This window comes from Neophocaena asiaeorientalis, unplaced genomic scaffold (assembly GCF_003031525.2).
Source record: "Neophocaena asiaeorientalis asiaeorientalis breed wild unplaced genomic scaffold, Neophocaena_asiaeorientalis_V1.1 scaffold280, whole genome shotgun sequence".
Classification (NCBI taxonomy): domain Eukaryota; kingdom Metazoa; phylum Chordata; class Mammalia; order Artiodactyla; family Phocoenidae; genus Neophocaena; species Neophocaena asiaeorientalis.
The window spans coordinates 4,410,052-4,430,561 of record NW_020185321.1 but is presented as its reverse complement, the minus strand read 5'-3'; the positions used below and the strand labels follow the sequence as shown (position 1 = coordinate 4,430,561).

Genomic DNA, 20,510 nt, shown 5'->3' with positions numbered 1-20,510 from the left:
CCGAGGACTGGTGGACACCAGCCTTGGACTCTGAATCACTCCCTACCAGGGAATTCACAGGACTTGCGGCCATGTGGGTTTTCCCAGGGGCCGGTAGTTCTGTAATTTTTTATCGTGCCGCCAGCTTTGCTCAGACCCTTAAGGGAGCAAGTTCCTGGGCACGTTCTTGACTCCCAGTGGCTCCAGGCTTGCCCCCTCTCCTGGCTGTCTCGCCCTCCTCCGTCAGTGCACCTGGTCCCAAGAGGTGCTTGGGCTGCGTAGCCTATCCAGAAGCATCAGTAAACAGCTGTGGGTTTGTGGGGTTCGACTCCTGCATCAGAGACTCTGAGGCCCACAGCCTTACAGGCCACTGTGGATGGGAGTCCTAAGGCCCAGAGTGCTGGGTCCACCAGAGGCGCCACCCCATGCGCTGAAAACTCTCTCAAGAGTCAAGTTCAACCTTCCACTCTAGGAAAGCAGTTTGTTGGTGCAAACAAGATGAGATGGTCCTTGAAAACTCTAGCAGAAGGAAGCCTGAGAAAGCTTCCAATGTCCAAATTGGAAACAGTCTGGTCAACAAAATAAATAACAGAATATTAGATGATAACCCAAAGTATAAAGTAATATGTGGGGACTTCCCTGGTGGTGCAGTGGATAGGGCTACGCGTTCCCAATGCAGGGGGCCCGGGTTCGATCCCTGGTCAGGGAACTAGATCCCACATGCATTCTGCAACTAAGACCCGGTACAAACAGATAAATAAATAAAAAAAATTAAAAAAAAAAAAAAGTAATATGTGTGAGTCCATACTGATATAAATAAGTGATTAAATAAATAAGTAAATGGGGGAGAAGAGACAAGCATTCCCTATAGAAACATTCCGAATCATATATGTAGATTATCCTCTCCAGGAGGGGGAACTTAACTGCCCTGACGTCCCTGAGAGTGGGCTAGACTTAGTAACTCATTTCCAAAGAAAACAGGAGGGGAAGGGGAAAACAGTGCAGAAACATGGCAAACACAACATTAATCAAATAATCAAGGCTGACACACCCAGTGGTAAGACATACTGCTGTCATATATACCCTGATGTAAGGTGACGGGAAGGCACTTCACCTCCGTGGTGTTCTCCTCAAAACCCAAAGTCTGTACCCCAGTCTACATTATGAGAAAAACAGCAGACAGACTCAGCTTGGGGATCATTCTACAATACCTGGCCAGTCCTCCTCAAGACTGCCAAGGCCATGACAGACAAGGAAAGAATGAGTCACTCCACAGAGCGGAGGAGACTGGGGAGACAAGACAATGAATGCAGTGTGCGTAGGTTGTATATTGGATCCTGGAACCCAAAGAGGACATTAGTGGACAACCTGGTGACATCTAAATAAAGTGTAGGGTTTAGTTGCTAGTAATGTTCCAATGTTGTCTCTCAGTTTTAACAAATCTTTGCAACTCTTCTATAAATCTAAAATTATCCCAAATTAAAATTTTATTTGAAAAAAACTTGCATTAGGAAAGGACAACATCTGCTGCAACTCCTCTCTTGACCTTGTTCAGCACTTTGCTCTGACCTCACCAAATGTCCCCACCATCCGGGGACATCTCAGATGGTCTTGTGGCATCCTCGGAAGGGCACTGGGCTGGATCCATAGCAGCGACCTGTGTTACTTCGGCGCTCCAAGCTACTGGCTTCCTCATCTCACAGAGCTGGGGAGGGGATGGAGAGCAGTGTCTTCTGAAGGACAGGAGGCATGTGACCTGTGCCCAGGTGTCCCACCACACTGAAGTCCTGTCCCACATACACATAGGGCAAGCACGTGCGGCCTGGGCCATATGGTGTTCACGTTCCTGCCCAGGAACTCTGAGGCACATCTGCAGCCACCTGAGCCCCTCATGGGGTGACCTTCAGAGGTATGGCCCCCAGGCATCAGTAGCCATGGCAAGGGAGGGCTCCACGGAGACCAGCTGACAGCTGGAGCTCAATACTTGGTGCGTCCTTGCCAAGAGCAATTACCAGATGTGAATCCTATCTGGCATAAGGTTCTGATTGTAGTCACACAACTTGTGTCCCAACTTCAACTCTGGGCTTCAGCAAACCTTATTCTGCCAAAGGTGACTCAGAGAAAAGGCCAGCCAGGGGCCTCCAACAAAAAGTTACTTAATTCTGACTTATCAAAATATTTTAAACCTTCACCTTACTTAAATAATCCCAGGCAATATTCATAAGCACATCTACAGCAAATAGAAGTAAAAATATTCTTGTTTATCAACTCCAGAGAAATGGAATATTCCTTCCACTATTCTAACAAACATTGTGAAACACCCACTGAGTGTTGGGCCCTGTCCTAGTCCTGGGGATACAGCAGCACACACAGCAAAGCTCTCGCTCTCCTGCAGCTCTTTATACATCTAAGAGGGAGTGAAAGACAATCAACCAATGGCAAGAAGTGCTATGGAGGAAGATTAAGCAGGGGGAAAAAAGAGAGTGCCATGGAGGGAAGGAGGGGGCCAGCGCCTTTGATGTAAGGGGTCAAGAGTATGGGGAGTACTTCCCTGGTGGCGCAGTGGTTAAGAATCCACCTGACGATGCAGGGGACGTGGGTTTGAGCCCTGGTCTGGGAAGATCTGACATGCCGCGGAGCAACTAAGCCTGTGCGCCACAACTACTGAGCCTGTGCTCTAGAGCCTGCGAGCCACAACTACTGCGCCTGCGCGCCTAGAGCCCGAGCTCCGCAACAAGAGAAGCCACTGCAATGAGAAGACTGCACACCGCAACAAAGAGTAGCCCCCGCTCGCCACAACTAGAGAAGGCCCACGCACAGTAACAAAGACCCAGTGCAACCAAAAATAAATAAACGTATTAAAAGAAAAAAAAACAGTATGGAGAAATTTCTCTGACATGTGATATTTGAACAGACCTGAGAAATGAGGCAACGAAGCATGCAGCCACTTGGAGGAAGAGCATTCCGGGCAGGGAGTGCAGCACATGCAAAAGCCCTGCTACAGAAGCATACTCGGTCTGGTCAAGAAGCAGAAAGGAGGTCAATGAGGGAGGAAAGAAAGGCAGGGATAAGCTCACAGAGGCAGCAGGGGTGCGGGACTGATTGTGCGAATGGTCCAGGATGGTGGGCCTAGAAGGGGCTTGGCTTTTCCTGAAGTCGGAGCTCTGGAGAGGTGATGGGGGGAACAGTACAGAGACACTCAAGAGAAGCACGTTGGGGAAAATATTCCTGTGTAGATTGAGGTGCTGTTGCAAACACCCCCATGGCCTTAGAACTTAGTTATACTTTAAACTCTAAGCCTCTACCAAAAACCAAAAGACAAAGTAACCCAGTGACACAATCCGAAAAAGGCCATATCCTGGGGTACAGAGCAGGTTGGGGAAAGGGGGAAACTAGATCTCTTGGAACAAATGGAAAACATCACTAAATACCCCAATTAATGTAATGAGGCTAATGTCATGACATCAAAATCCAACTACTCAAGGTCATAGACAAAAAAATCTAAACCAAATATTAACAAGTATATGAAATTACATATCAAAAAGATACTATATGTTGGGACTTCCCTGGTGGCACAGTGGATAAGACTTCACGCTCTCAATGCAGGGGGCCTAGGTTCGATCCCTGGTCAGGGAACTAGATCCCACATGCATGCCGCAACTAAGAGTTCACATGCCACAACTAAGAAGACTGCCTGCCACAACTAAGACTTGGTGCAACCAAATAAATAAATAAATCTTTTTTTTTAAACCTTAAGACTAAAAAAAGGATACTATATGTTGATTAACGAGGATTTATACAAGAAATGCAAGGTAAGTTTAATATTAGAAAAACATTTGATGTAACTTATCACATCAACAGAACTAAGGGGAAAAAGTATATGTTTATTTCAATAAATGCAGAAAAGATGTGTTATAAAATTACTCATCTTTTCTTGAATTAAAAAACTCTTAGAGAGACTTCCCTGACGGTCCAGTGGTTAGACTCCATGCTTCCAATGCAGGGGGCGCGGGTTCGATCCCTGGTCGGGGAACTGAGATCCTACATGCCACATGGTACCGCCAAAAATATAAATAAATAAAATAATTAAAAATTAAAAACGCTTATAAAGTAGAAACAAAAGAATATATCCTTAATCTAATAACAAGTGTCTACCAAAAAAAATTCCCACAGTAAACTTCCTATTTAATGGTGAAATACCAAACGCTATCCTTTTGAATCTGGATAAAGGGTAGCCAGAAATACTTCATAATATTTTTGTAACTTTCTTGTAAGCCTGAAATTATGCCAAAACAAACAATAATAATATAAGATAAAAAGTTGTCAAAAACAAAATAAAACAAAGCAAAAACCTTCCCTTGGGTCTAGATAGAGGATAAGGATGCCTACTTTTACCACGGCTATTCAACATTGTACTAGAGATCCTACAAATGCAATAAAGCAAGAGAAGAATAATCTATGTAGATTGAAAAGGAAGAAAGGTATTAGATACAGTTATATAAGTCCAAAAGCACCTACAGATAAAATATTAGAGAGTCTTTTAAGTGCTGCATGTAAGTCAGTATAGAATAATAAAAAGGTTCTATATGGCAGCACAAACATCTAGAAAATTACATTTTAAAGGGAGATAACATTCACAACAGCATTAAAAATAACAGATGCCTAGGATAAATGAACTGATAAATGAATAAGAGATCTAGATATAGAGAGATAGATATAGAGAGAAATAGATATATAAATCTTTACTGAGAGAAAATAATGAAGACAGATAAATGGAGACATGTACCATCTTCATAGAGAGGAATACTAAATATCTTAATTTTTTAAATTATCTCCAAATCGATCTACAGATTTAATGTGTGGTTAGGTCAAACTCAATAAGCTGGTTCTAAATTTACATGGAAATGCAGAGGACCCAAAACAGCAGACACTCTGGAACAAGGCCAAAACGGAAGGACTCTCTCTACCAGAGTCAAGAACTAAAGCTTTGGGCTTCCCTGGTGGTGCAGTGGTTGAGAGTCCGCCGGCCGATGCAGGGAACACGGGTTTGTGTCCCGGTCCGGGAGGATCCCGCATGCCGCGGAGCGGCTGGGCCCGTGAGCCATGGCCGCTGAGCCTGCGCGTCCGGAGCCTGTGCTCCGCAACGGGAGAGGCCACAACAGTGAGAGGCCCGCGTACCAAAAAACTAAAGCTTTAGTTTGTACTTAACACTGTATGGTATTTGCGTTGAGACAGACAAATACAACAGTGGAATAAAATTTAAAACATGTAAGTAAACCTATATTCCTACACGAGGCACTTTCCTTTTTTGACAAAGGTGGCGCTGAAAAGCAGTGGGAAAGGGATGAAATTTTCCTATGGGTACCAGGACAATAAGGTGTCTACATGAAAAAGTAACTGGACTCCTACCTCACAACCACACACAAAATTCAATACTATATGGATTATAGACCTCAATGGGAAAGGCAAAACAAAGCCTTTAGAAAGGATACAAGAGAATATATTTATGACCTTAGGAACAGCAAGATTTTTAAAACAAAACACACACACACACGCACACACACATACACAAACCCCGACCTTAAAGAATAGCCATGATACATTCAATTATATTAAATTTTAAACTCCCGTTTATTAAAATACCATTAAAAGAGTAAAAAGGTAATTCACTGTGTTGGGGAAGATATTTTCAACAAATAATCAACGAAAGGCTCTTATCCAGAATATAGAAAGAAGTCCTACAAGTCAATTAGAGTGGGGAAAAGAAAAAGAAAGGAAAATGCAATATATAAATGGGGAAAATACTTCCACTGGCATTTCATAAAATTATCAATAAATGTACGAAGAAGTGCTCAACACACCAGTAAAAGCAAACTGAAAGCACAGTGAGATACCAATGCACACCTCCCTACCAGTGGCTAATATGAGAATGTCCCATAATGCGAGCTACTGGTGCTGCAGAGCAGCAGGAATGAATACACTACCAGCAGGGATGTACCCCGATGCAACCACTTTTTTGTTTTAATGTTAAAAATATCTTTTTTCTAGGGCTTCCCTGGTGGCGCAGTGGTTGAGAGTCCGCCTGCTGATGCAGGGGACACGGGTTCGTGCCTGGGTCCGGGAAGATCCCGCATGCCGCGGAGCGGCTGGGCCCGTGAGCCACGGCCGCTGAGCCTGTGCTCCGCAACGGGAGAGGCCACAACAGTGAGAGGCCCGCGTACCGCAAAAAAATATATATATATGTATTTTTTTTTTTCTAGAAGATCACACAAAAGTTGGGAAGGGAAGGAAGGAAGTCAACTGGGCTACTACAAAATCTAGACTGAGGCGGGTCAAAGAGCTGCTTATGGAAACTGGCAGCTGGAGCAAATGGCAGAGGTCAAGATGGCACCTGGCCAGTGGACCAGCAGCCCCGGTCAGCCACCTTTATGAGCACCAGCGGGGTGCAGCAGGGACAACAGAGGTGCTGGCCCCGGTCAGCACTCCTCTTCTGGAAGGGAGAAGCAGAAGCTCACTCTTTAACAGGTTCCTGGTGCTCTCACGCTCCTTCATGGCCTTCTCTCAATCACTGCCACTGAATTCCTCAGTGCCCACACTCAGCCTGGTGCCCTCATCCAGGCAGGGTTAGAGCCGGGCGTGTAAAAGCTCTGGACACCACATCTCTTACAGAAGGCGTGCTTTGTGCGTGTTGAACGTGTATGTGTATGCGATTACCCTCTCGGCTCCCTTCGGGAGCTTAAAGCAAGAAGCTGGAACAGCAAGGTGCCTATTCCGCTTCTTCTTACAAATGCTCCAGGTGCAGTCAGATTGTCAAGTCCGCTGAGGCCCAAACTTCCAAACGAACTGCTCCCAGTGGCAGCCTCCTCGGGGTCTCACCAGGGTGCCCACCCATCCCGCCCCCTCCGGGGGGCCCCTGTGCTCTTGTGCTCACTCCCTGGTCAGCAGGCTCCAATCTCAGACTGAGGTCTCTGCCTGACAGTCCCTATCCGACTCCTGCCCCAGAATCCTTAGGTCAGCCCCTCGATGTCCACAGACTCCCCACCTCCCCACCCGCCGGGCCACAGAAAGGCAAAGGAAGTAAGCTGTGTGAAGAATGCATTGTTTGGAGCCGGGGCTCTTCTCCACAGCCCAGCCTGGCCACAGGGGCCAACAGTCCCCGGCTGAAAAATCACACAGCTCCGTAAATGGAGGGCATTCAGTCCCACGACCATATTCATGCAGAAGCCAGTCTGGCCGGGCAGGCAGGAAGCCTGGCCGAGGGTGCCCAGAAATAGCCATCAGCACTGTTGGCTCAGCTGGAAGACCATCCAGCTCCCAAAATGACCTGGGCTCAGAGGCAGGGAAGTCAATGCCAGACCTCACCCTGGACTCCAGCGCCAGCTCCCGCTCTCAGCCCCCGCTCTCAGCCCCGAGGAGATCGGGGCTCTGAGTCATCACAATGACTGTTACCTAGCTGCAGAGAGCCACATCCCAAGAAGTGTTGGTATGCCTCTCCTAGCCCATACTCATCACCACATTCCTGGCTGTCCCCCCTCATCCTAGAGACTTTCGGGGCTGACCCATTGTGGTTCTGTCTCCTGACCTCAGTCTCCGCCTGAGTTCTCATTGCCAGTCTGACCCCACCCTTTCCAAACCCCTCAAAGCCCATTTTCTGTTTCTTTGGAACTCCGATTGCCATCAGCAAACTGTCCTCTAGCCTCTTCTCAGAATGTTCCCCTCACGCACTTTTTATAACTGAACTTGCCCTATTGAGACAGGTATGTTCACACCAAGATGTACAAAATCAAAACAAGGAACACTAATAACTGTTACAGTCTTTATTTCTGCAACTGCTCATATGATCATAGCTAATATTTATAATATTTCTAACTACATGTCCACTGTCCCACTCCACGTGCCTTTTGTTCTCAGCAAACACCTCAGCTGGTCATCCTTTCTTCCCTAGTGGAGTGGCACAGACTTTCATTCCTGAAGGGTCTGGGCCATTAGCAGTTCTGTCTGTAGTGGGGAGTTGTAGTTTTCCATTAATTTTACCATATACACAAGGTATACTAATGCAATAATACACTTATACAATAGAAGGGAGCACTGAGAGGTCTCCATAGGAGATCTCCTGTATTCCAGACATGCTTCTCCGCACGCTCATTAGGTAATAGGAACCTACTTTTCCCTCTGTAATCAAGACCAATCACCCCAGTAAGCACAAAAACTTCTTTGCCTGGTCGCTAGGATAGACCAAAGTGGCCAAGACGTAGTCTCAACTTAGAACCAGTTCTGTGTCCGCTAGTGAAAGTATTCCTCTCTTGAGAACTAAAACTTCTTTTTTTTTTAAGATTTTTTTTTATGTGGACCATTGTTTTTTAAATCTCTATTGAATTTGTTACAATATTGCTTCTGTTTTATGTTTTGGTTTTTTGACCCCAAGGCATGTGGGACCTTAGCTCCCCAACCAAGGATCGAACCCACAACCCCTGCAGTGGAAGGCAAAGTCTTAACCACTGGACTGTCACGGAAGTCCCCGAGAACTAAAACTTCTAAATCCCAAAGTTGCAGGGACAGAAAGACATAAAAAAAAAAGTTGCTATTGGATCACTTGGGGTAATAGTGAGGGCAGCCAATCCTTAATTGTCAGACTCTTGAATCCAGGCTATGTGGAAAAGGAACCTGCAAGAAGACCCCAGGTAGTGTTGATGTTCCTCCCCCGGTCAGTAGATTGGTTATTCATGTAGGCTATGTGGAAAAGGAACCTGCAAGAAGACCCCAGGTAGTGTTGATGTTCCTCCCCCAGTCCAGTAGATTGGTTATTCATATATTGATTGCTGACTTAGAGCATTCACTGCATCCTGGCAGGCACTGTGCCAGCCCCACAAGGTGTTACTACTGCACTAACATCATGTATATCTGACTCTTCAAAAGGCCATGCAATCAACTATCGAACCAACTGCTTCTGGTTAAGGGGAAACATGGTAAGACCAGTAACTTCAATAAGCCTGAGACAACTGGCACACTACATTTGTTGTAAAACGAGTCCTTGGTCAGAAGGCATGCTGGCTGGAATACTATTGATGCCACGCAAAGCATTACCTAATCTGGAGATGGTCTAAACTTTCATGAAACTGGTAGTCTCAGCAGCGGCCAGAGTAACAGGTGAGGTTGACATGATTCAAAGTGGTGTACAAGAAATGTTTGGTACCTACCCTCTTCTCTTTCCTCTTTCTCTCCCCATTTCATCTCACGGATATTATTAAGTTAAAACACTGTCTTTACGGTATTAACTCTCAAGTTTGTATCTTCAGTCCATATCTATGAGTTCCAAACTCATAACTAACAGCCTATTTGAAATCTCCTATTGGATGCTCTCAGATACTTCTGATCTAGCTTGTCCAAAGCCCAAAATGTAATTCCTAATTTCCCCACAAATAACCTGCATCCTTCTAACCATGAGGAAGTCTTTCCCATCTCAATAAATGGTACCCCAGAACCTAGATTTCCCCCCTTCCCTCATCATTCATATCAAATCCACCAGATTTCCTATAAAATCTATATCTAAAACATATCTTGTCTCTATTGTCTTCTCTCAGTGGAGTCACCATGACCTTGGTGGAGAAATCTCTCTCCAGAGGCGGACAAGGCAATGCCCATCTGGTAACTCAAGGCCAGCAGTGACCTCCCTGAGAACCACTTCAGTGCAGATGTGGGAATGAAAGTCAAGTGGTGAAGCTTGAGGACTGAGGGGGAGATGTGGAAGTGGAGACAGCGAGACTAGTCAAGTCTCACAGGGAGTTTTGCTGTGAAGGGAAACAGGGTCAGTGCAACTGCCACCCATTCCGGGGGAGGCGGGGGCGGTGTCAGCGTCCCACTCTGCTCTCAGGGTCACTGAAACTGTTCCCAGTGAGAGTTAGCCCTTGGCCCCATTGTCCCCACGTAAGATGCCCCGACACCCTCAATCACACCATCTCCCCCCAGCTGAGGCAACCCTTCTCCCCAGGGTCAGTGTGACTCTTCCACCCCAGGACCAGAGAGCAGGCAAAGAAGTGGACGGTGTGAGGGCGGAGCTGAACAGAGCAGGGTCACAGAGAGCAAGCTGTGAGCGGAGGGTTGAGGGTATTGTTTCTGAATCGGGGATTTCCACGCCCTGGTCTGGCCTCAGGGATAACGGTCTCTGGCTGAGACCCAGACAGCTTGGGAATAAGGCCAACACTCTCAGGCCCCACATCCAGGCTCAGACTGAGGATGGGACCGGGTCGAGTGAGGCATAGGAAGGCTGACTGGGTGTGAGAAGTCTCAGTCACTCCCTTGGCTTAACTCAGAGGTCACCAAGTTCAGGGGATAAAAGGCAGGTAAGGCAAATGTCTCAAGCAGGGTGACGTCCCTGGCCTCCAGCCACCGCCACCCCTGCAGTGCCCTCAGGGCTGAAGGTACAAACCTTCCCCGGGCCCAGGCACTGTCATAGAAAAGTGTGTTCCCTGGCTGCGTCATGCAAGTGAAGCTACCTGTGTGGCAGTGAACTTCAGGCGAGCACGGCGGGGTTCGTGAGGCCGTCACGGAACCAGTCGCATGGCAGGTGTGTGATGGATGCGTGAGACACGGGAGGTACAGCCCCTGCATGGCACTTGTGGACAAGCATGTGTATTGGGTGATGGAGTGACAGGTGAGTGGCTGGACACACACAGGTGAGTGTGGGACAGCTACACAAACACCACTGCTGAGCACTTCCCTCCAAGCTGCCAAAGTACGTCAGGACCACAGTCCCCCCAGCTGGGCAGCCCGGAGGGGCCTCATGTCCTCGGGGAGCACCCCCGCCAGCCCTCTGTGCCCTGCAGAGTGACCCTCCTGTCTCTAGAGGGCCCTCCAGATGTCGCCACCCTCTCAGCTTAGGGACGGCAGTGCAGCAGAAGTCTCAGGGCCAGAGAAGGAAGGAGGGCGGAAGGGGAAGAGCAGAGGTCCAGCTCCCTGGGCCCCATCCCAGTCCTCCCTGGTCCCACATCTATCAGCTGCCATCATCCTTGTGTCTCTGTCTCTAGGATGAAACTCTCTAAATGAGTGCTCTGCGCTCAGATCTCCCCTCAGACCTTGGTCTGTGACCCCAGCAATGTGTTTGCGGTGCATTTCCATCCCACGCCCTCATACCAGGTCTCTCTCTCAGACACACACAGAGCACAGTCAGCCCGACACACCCCATCGCAACCCTGCAATCATATTCATATAATCACATGCACCCCATTGTACACATACAGTCTCGCACGCACTTCTAGACACACACAAACACATATTCTGAGACAGATAGGCTGTTGCAATCACACGGTCACACACACTGCAAGTCTCATGTGCCCCCCCAAACACACTCACACACTCCCAACAGAGCATTCAACTCACACACACACAATTAAATTTTCACACACCACACACACCAAGCTTTATGCCCATCATACAAAACGAGACCCACGCACTCTCCTAGCCAGAAGCCCTACTGCAGACAGAACACACACACACACACACACACACACTAACACGTGCAGAGACACACACTCCAACCTAACGTCGCTTCATTCACTAGTTCTCCCCCAGATGCTCAGGGCATCCGTCTGCAATGCCCTCCCTCCTCCCATTCTTAGTGGCCTGAATTCCTGCCCCACGGGAGAGGTTGGAGGCGTGGGGAGAGGAATTCCTGAGGGTGGCCATCAGGAGCCCCTGAACCCACACGTCAGGCCCAGTGCCCCGGGCGGGTAGCTCAAGTCGTGTTCCCAACCAGGTCCCAAAGACCGGGAGTTTAAGGAACACACCACCCACAGGCAAGAGGTGTCCGCAGGTCTTCAGCTGGACCCCGCCGCCTGCAGCCCTGTGGGGAGGGGGCGCACCCAGCTGCCATGCCCCTCCCTCCCCTCAGGGTCCATCTAAAACTCTCACCAACTCCTGGATGACAGGAACAAGTTTCTCACCGAGGGCAAGGACACCTACATGTAGCCTGCTGGTGAACACAGCCCACGGAGCTGGAAGTCAGCACAGCCTCACGACTCCAGGACTGTGTGGCCAGCACCACAAAGACCCACGAGGCACAGGCCACGGTGCAGCCAGGGCTGACGACAGCAGGGTCTGGGGCCACACACACACTCTCTTGTTCATTGCCCTTGACCTCCTTCAAAAGCACAAACCATTTTCCCTGAAAACCTCTGTTTAACACAAACGACCACCCATCTCTCATCAAGAAATCTCAGGGCAGATGGGCATCTGCCCAGGATGGTGACCTTGGGGTGCTGGGCCTCAGCCCTCTGATGTTTAGCCTTCCCTCTCTGGTACTCCCACATTCCTTGCTTTCTTTCCCAGAAGATCCCTCCTTTCAGCTTCCTCCCCACAGGAACACATCAATGACATGGGCTCTGCGACACAGAGCTCTGACTAGAGCCACGGTCGCTGCCCAGGCTGCTTATCCAGACTGGCAAGTGCCTGCATTGACCCTTGGGCAGCCCCAGTCCTTCTCCGGCAGCTGCTCTGCTGCCCCCTCCATCCTGTCGGCTGTGCCGACTCAGAGCCAGACCCAGTGAATCACTGCCCCCACCCCAAGACCTGTACCTCTGCAGGGCAAGGCTGTCCGACATTACATGCCATTCACCAAGCTGTGGCTTGTGTTTTTAGCTAAAGGGGGAAGTGGTGGGTACTGACCTCAGAAGTTGGGAGGAGCCAGCCTACTGTCAAGACAGCCTAATCCGCTGCCCCTGACCCCACCACCCTCCTTCCCTGCCTCGACCTTCTCTACCCATCTTCTACATTGCCCCGACATCTGGAACGGACAGAAGCCCACAGCAGGACTTCCCTGGTGGTCCAGCGGTTAAGACTGCATGCTTCCACTGCAGGGGGCAAGGGTTCGATTCCTCGTCAGGGAACTAAGAGCCCACATGCCGCATGGCATGGCCAAAAAAAAGCCACAGCAGTGCAACTACAGGAAGTTAGGGAGAACCGGCAAGGCACTAACCCTTGAGTCCTGTCCCTATAAGAGCAAGGGTCATGACCCAGGTCCCGAGCCACCCAAAACCAAGGATGCCCTTGCCTCTCTGTAAGTCGCTATACAATTTTTGCAACAATCAACATTTCAGAAAAAGCGTATTTAAATTAACTGTAATGTTTTCCCATAATTTTTGTAAGTTGTCCTGAAATCATATGCATACCAGGACTCTACCATCACACATTTATGCAGTTCTGTTCAAATACAGGTAAAGGCCAAACACAATGCGTAAAACATTCTTGAATTTGGAGTAGATTTCTTCTTATCTTATTTGCCTTATCAAAGTGCAATTCCTGGGTTCATCATGAAATCGACAGCCAAAACCAGACTGACAGTGAAGACAGAATTTGACCCGTCTCCATGGCCTTTCCACGAAAGCCAGGAGAAAAGAAAACACACCATCGCCCCACAATTGTTTAGCGTCAGTCTGGAATTCTGACCAATGGAGCAGTGCCAGAGAAAGAAGTGAGGCACAGGGACTTCCCTGGCGGTCCAGTGGTTAGGGTTCCACGCTTCCACTGCAGGGGGCACGGGTTTGACCCCTGGTGAGGGAACTAAGATCCGGCATGCCACGCGGTACGGCCGAAAAAAATAAATAAAAGAAAGAAAGAAATGAAGCACAGTAGGATCCTAATCCATAAAGCATTACTGATATCAAATAGCTTTCATAAATGGAAAACATGAACTGCATTCTAGAAGGGATTACTCAGTATTAAAAGGGTATCAACTATGCCCAAAGTAATCTAAAATTGGAAAGCATTTCAAATCAATATTCTAACACATATTTTTTCTCTTCTGTAATGTGATGAACTGATTCTGAAAGTTCTTCAAGAGTAAAGGTTTAAGAACATTCAAACTTGAAACTAGAAAACCTGAAAAGGGCCGTTAATAGGAAAATCACAAAAAATAAAGGCATATGACCATCACGTAGAAAAGATGTTCATTCTCACAAATAATCAAAAAATGCACACACGATAAAACATTTTCACCAAAATAGAACAGACTGGGCTTCCCTGGTGGCGCAGTGCTTGAGAGTCCGCCTGCCGATGCAGGGGACACGGGTTCGTGCCGCGGTCTGGGGAGATCCCACATGCCGCGGAGCGGCTGGGCCCGTAAGCCATGGCCACTGAGCCTGTGCTCCGCAACGGGAGAGGCCACGACAGTGAGAGGCCCGCGTAACGCAAAAAAAAAAAAAAAAAAAAAGAACAGTGAGGAGTGAGGACATAAGGAAAAAAAAGGTATTTTCATATTGTTGAAGGGAATGACAGTAGGCACAAATGATCTGAAAACCATTCATACTACCATTTCCACCTTTAGGACTTTATCCTAGGCACACAGCTAAGAGCAGAGATAAAACTTGGCTACTGTATTATTTATCACTACTGATTTACAAAACAATGTCTGAAATATCCAGTAGGAAAGCAGACAATGTTTTACAAGAAGTAAACTGTTTAAATTGTCCTAATGGGCTAGCGTATAGACACACTGCTTTGTAGAAAGACAATTTTAAAGTGAGACTTCTATTTAATTGTTTTAAGAATGCCAAAGTCCTGACTTGGAAAACATTGGGGAACCACTGCCAGAGTGTTGATTTTGTAGAAGCATCTCTCTAGATAATACCCCACTGTAGACATGGAGTACAAGGGTATGTCCTGGGGCAGTAAATACCCCCTATTCCATCCAGACCTCCAGGACCCCCAGGAACTGCTAGTCCTGGGAGGCATGGGGTGGAGGCAGACATCACTTACTTCTTCCCAGGCTGAGTTTCTTGTCTCCACTGTGCCAGGCAACAACTTCTCAGAGTCAGCCATCCTGGATGCATCTGCGGGGTCCTGGCCACACCAGGCCAACAGGAAGGCAGCCCAAAATGGGAACATGTTCACGCAAGGAAACCCACGGCAGCATGTCAACACACCACTAAAAGTAAAATCATATAGACTTCCAGTTACAGATGATGGGCTGAACCCCTTCACTCGTGTTCTCTCCCACCAGTGACCAAACCGGAGGATAAAGAAATGTGAAAATTGGGACTTCCCTGATGGCGCAGTGGTTAAGAATCCCCTGCCAATGCAGGAGACACGGGTTCGAGCCCTGGTCTGGGAAAATCCCACATGCCGCGGAGCAACTAAGCCCGTGCATCACAACTACTGAGCCTGAGCTCTAGAGCCCGCGAGCCACAACTACTGAAGCCCACATGCCTAGAGCCCGTGCTCTGCAACAAGAGAAGCCACTGCAATGAGAAGCCCATGAACCCCAATGAAGAGTAGCCCCTGCTTGCCGCAACTAGAGAAAGCCCACGTGCAGCAACGAAGACCCAACGCAGTCAAAAATAAATTAATTAATTAAAAAAAAAAAGAAATGTGAAAATTGATCACCTCACAATACCAAAGACAGTGGGAAGGGGTTCGTTACAGGATTTGATATTTCAACAAAACGGCGAAGAACAGTGGGAGAGCTTAGCAGGACTCAGAAAAGATAAAGTGCTCCAAAGGTGGGTAAGGACAGGGCCATGGCTGGGTGTGCCCCCACAGATGGCCAAGGGGGCTGGGGTGCTGTAAATGGGAAGTAAGTCCCCCTTGTGGGGTCTTTAAGGGTCATTCCAACATGGCTGCGAAAATGACGCTCAAAGAGGCATACGAAATTAAAGGGTTCATTATACTCTTAGGTCCCAGAGAAAGAGACACGGCACACCTCACAGGGGACCATGTGGGAGAAGCATCAAGGGAACAGGCTCCACCAACACGGCTGAGGACCCATGGGCAAGCGCCATAACAGGGGGTCAGGGAAGAGTACACAGCAAGCAGAGGCCCGCGTACCGCAAAAAAAAAAAAAAATACGTGATACAGGGGAAAAAAGAAAAAAGAAAAATATATGATATAGGTGAATGCATATATAATATGGATTAGATGTAATAGAGGTAAAGTAGAAGAAAATAAGTAAAAATTCTGTAATCTTGAATTTGAATTGGATGTAAATGATTACAACCACTTTGAAAAATGATTTTACAATATCTAGAAAAGTGAAATATATATACCCTATGATTCATTGGTATATATCCTAGAGAAACTCTTGAATATGTGAGCCAAGACAAGAACGTACAAGAACATGCATAGATATGTCCTCTAAAAGCTATAAAATAGAAACAACTCCAAACAGCTATCAACGGTACGATGGCGAAATCATTAATGGTGTCTTCATCAATGAACTATTACCCAGTAATCAAAATGAATGACTATACCAACACATACACATGGATGAATCGCTAAAATGTAAGGGTGAGCAGAGGAAGTAAACACAGAAGAAAACATTTAGGATGATTCAATCAATATAAAACCCCAAAGCACTCAATAGTAAACAACAAATTGTTTAAGCATACATGAATAGGTGGCCAAACAACAGAGAGAAGTAAAGGAGTGATTGACACATGACTCGGCATGACAGCTCCACCTGAGAGGGTAACTAAGGGAGAGGTGCTCAGAGCAGGGTACGTGGAGGGTGCTGGTTATGCCCTACTTCTCCAGCTAGGAAGTTATCAATAGATCCACTGGCATGTGTTCTTCTTTCCTTCAAACTGAACCTGTGTTTTCTAGCCTCACTGGCCATAATATATTTCTCAATATAAACTTTTAAAAAGGAGGGCAAGAGAGGAAGAAGAAAGGGCTCTGGGTCTAGGGAGCATCTTTAGGGTGGGAACAGCTTGAAAATGCTTTCGAGTCACTCTCCTGTGATCATGGCAAGGAGGAGGCCAGGGCTGCTGCAGGCCAATGAGTTTCTGTTGGAGAAGGAGAAAGAGGAACTGAGCCCACACTTCCTCTTGATGGAGGATGAGGAAGGGTCGTGGCCCAGCCCTGAGCAGAGCTGGAAGGGAGACAAGCGGGACCAGGCAAAGAAGGTTCGGAGCAGCACCAAGGGGTGAGATGAGGCTCCGGAAGCAGACAAAGGAGGGGAAGAGACGCAGAACGGCCATGTGACCCAGGGTGGGACTTGCAGAGAGGGCTGGTCAGAGGACCCTGGTCCTGAACGTCCACCTCCAACGTGGACATGGCCCTGGGGCAATATGCAGAGGGTCTACAGTTGGCTCAGTGGCCCCTTCTCAGGAGGGAGCTGACCTGAGTCAGGGATGCTGCTGTGACCTCAAAACCAGACTAGCTGGGGCCACAAAAGCAGAAGCCTGGCGGTCCTCACACACCATGCCTGGTCTCTGAGTCACATGTCCCCCTAGCCTTACAGTGGCAGGTCTCACGGACATAGGATGTTACGTGCAGAGTCATATACACCGTTGCTGAAGTGACACAGACACTGTCCCACACAGGGAGTCACGTACAGACTGTAGAAATGCCTTCCTCTATACTGACTCATCTTAGTGATAACAGTAACTCACTTTTGTTTTTCAGACCACAGCAAATCTTTTATTACACATAATAGTATGTATCCAAACAGTACCCAACACCGTTTCATATCTCTAACACAGGGCAGAGTGGGCATTCAGTACTAGAACCGAGAGACGCGGGTTGAATTTCAAGCTTCTGACCACATCATTTGGTGGCCAGGCAAAGCTTATATGTCATTGTCTCACGATATCCAACATGTGGCTCATACATTTCAACATCTCGATGGAGACAAAAATTTCCATTTCATATTTTGAGTGCAGGAAGTTGAGAGAGAGAAAATCCAGTGAAAACACATTGGTTTCAATTCAACTGAGGTTTAAAAAAAAAGCAAACTTAAGTTAGTCATTTTGAAGGGAAGGAGGAAAAGGAAATCATGGGGTTAAGAGTCAAAACTATGAAAAGGGCTGGTCCCTATACAGGGGCTGCTGTAGCTCTGGAAACTATTTATCAAAGGATATTTTAAAATAAAGTGGCTTCTCTGCATTTTGTCTTTTTTCGGATTGTAAACACGTGCTGTTTGATATCACCTGAATCTAATTTAAAACTTTTTTTTTTTTGCAAACAAAACAAAAAATGTAAGTCTTTTAGGCAAGTATCTTCCTAAGGAAAAAAAGGAGTTCATTTATTATAAAACTGTGAGGATACCCAAGCACGGCCCCACTTAAGATTCAACAGCATGAACTTGAGAGCTTTTATCCGCTGTTCCGCAGAGCTGAACTGGGTTTCAGTAGAATAGGAGCCACCGCTGCCTCCTGCGTCTTCCTTCTTGCCTTTCTCCACATCCACCCTGTAAGGAAGACATAAATGGATGTCTCATCTTTTTCAGCCCCTTCTCTGAACGGCTGCACACAGCCCAGGAAAGCCCCACTGCATAGTCAAAGCTGCTGTTCCAGACAAAAGGAGCCCCCAGACCAGTACAACGGCATCTCCTTAGATATGTCTGAGACTCCAGACTCCGCTGGGAATACGCCGAAACCTCTAAAGCTTCAAACCCGTCCTACCGGCCAAGGCACAGATGGCAACGCCGTCCAGCCCCCAGCAGCATTCACCTTGTTCCACTCCCCAGGAATATAACGCACCTGGTTTGCTACATCCTTCCAGCTGTTGTCGTTTAAATTCACTGTATTCCCTCTGATACTGAGCTGCCTCTGGATCCAGTCTCAGCCTCAACCTGGACATCCTTAAGATTTTCTGTCACCGTCTCACGGTTCTTTTCTTCTAGCTCGTGGTCAGCCTCTCCTCCCCCAGTGCCAGCTCCTTTAGTCCCTCTGTAGCTGTTCGCTGTCACCCTCCTTCATTCGCTCTGAGATCTCCAAACATCGTTTGCAGCTCTGACACTCATCTTCAATGACGCTGAGCTGAGTGTCCAGGTGGCCTAAAAGAGTCTGTGCCTCCCTCACCCAGCGGTGAGCCACGCCTGTCTGGCCCGACAGGATGTCAGAAAGGCCTCCAGTGACTTTCACGCTTCAGCTATTGTTCTCCCCGGTGCTGCGTCGGGAGGCAGAGTGAAGCTGTTGGCACTTTCTGCAGACATCATCCAGGCTGGGGGGATGAATGTGTGAGAGACACCGTCCTGATGGGGTTGGATAAGGCTCCTTTCCTGAGTTAGCCCCTTCCTCCTGCATCGCTCCTGGTTTCACCTGGGCTCGGGGTAGTAATGGAGCTGTGGGCTCCTGGATGGTGACACGGTCCAGTTTCGGGGGCTAGCTGCAGCGTTGGCAACACGAAGCTGACTTGCATGGTGCCGCTGGGCATCTCCAACCCCTCCATCCCTCGGCACCTGGAGCCGCCACCCTGGTCCAGTCTACAGCCGGGCACTGTGGCTTCCCGTCGGCCCCAGAGCAAGGCCTCCTGAACTGCCGTCACCCCGTCTTCAGCTACTTCCTAGTCTGCAGCTAACAGTAACTCATTTTTACTGAGCATTTATTATGCACCTGTTAGTGTTCTAAGCGCTTTACAATATTGACCCCTTCACTCAACCACTTAACCAACATTCCCCAGCACCGGAGGAGCCGGACGCTGGGCTCCAAGTGGACACAGCTGTGACCACTGCAGTCACAGTCACCCCCGTCCCCATGCGGACCAGGGTCCGGTGGGGAAGACAACCCTGGGAATGCCCACGTGGAGTGTACATGCTCTTACAGACATGGGCAGGGAGCCTCAGACAGGCCTCAGCGTCCTAAAAGAACTCACCCTGACCCCAGCCCCTGCAGCTGCTACACCTCTGCCCGATATGCTTGAAAGAGCTGGCCGCTCTGATGCCACCTTAACCCACCCCTCCCCCTGCCCGCCCGCCTCCCCGGTGCCCCTGCTCCATCCCCCTTGCTGAGGGATACACGCGGGAACATCCCAGGGCTCAGGCCTGGGCCTCTTCTCTTTCCTGATCTCATCCTCCTTCCACATGATCTCATCCACGGCTTCAAATACCTCTATAAACACATGGCTCCAAAATGTGTATCTCCTGCCCTGACTTCTCCCCTGAGCTCCAAACTCACATGCTCCACACGGCAGGCGTCTCCAAAGGGCAAAACAGAACTTTCTATTTATGCATCCACGTGAACCTGCCCTACCCTCCAGGACAATGGAAAGCATCCACACAGATGCTCAGGCCCAAAGCCAATGAGATATTCTTGTTTTCCAATCAGACCAAGTATAACAAAGTCTTTAAATATAGATACATATTTTTTAAAGAAGAGAGGGTGGGAGGGAGAGTCAGTCCACATCAGAGATAAAGGCAGTCTTCCCCACTGACCCCTCGCAGTGAGACACCCCCAGGCTGGGCTCCTGTGACCTTCCCTTAGACTCTGTGGCCCCTCACCCACACGCGTGGCTCCCACACAACACACGGTGAGCAGCCTCTCTGCCTCCCGGGCTGCAGGGTACGGGGCTGCTCAGTTTGACCTCCTCCATCATGGATACAGCCCTCTGCCTCTCTGAAGACACACCTCTCTGGCAGTGGGACTCCCTCCACCCCCGTGAGAACTTGTTCCCACGCTGGCGGGAGCCCCTCTCACCAGAGTCAGTGATCCCCCCATCCCCGGGGTCACAGTTGACCCAGGTATCGTGGGAGACCGGAGCGGGCTGTGTGAAAGGAGAGATCTAAACCAGGCTGAGCAGGGCAACGGGAAGGGCTGGCTCGG

At 48.4% G+C, this 20,510-nt stretch overlaps 1 pseudogene; it reads right to left on the bottom strand.

The window, feature by feature from the left end:
- Window positions 1-17,386: 17,386 nt before the first annotated feature.
- Window positions 17,387-19,568, bottom strand: LOC112392349 (beclin-1 pseudogene; annotated as a pseudogene).
- Between the last annotated feature and the right edge of the window lie 942 nt (window positions 19,569-20,510).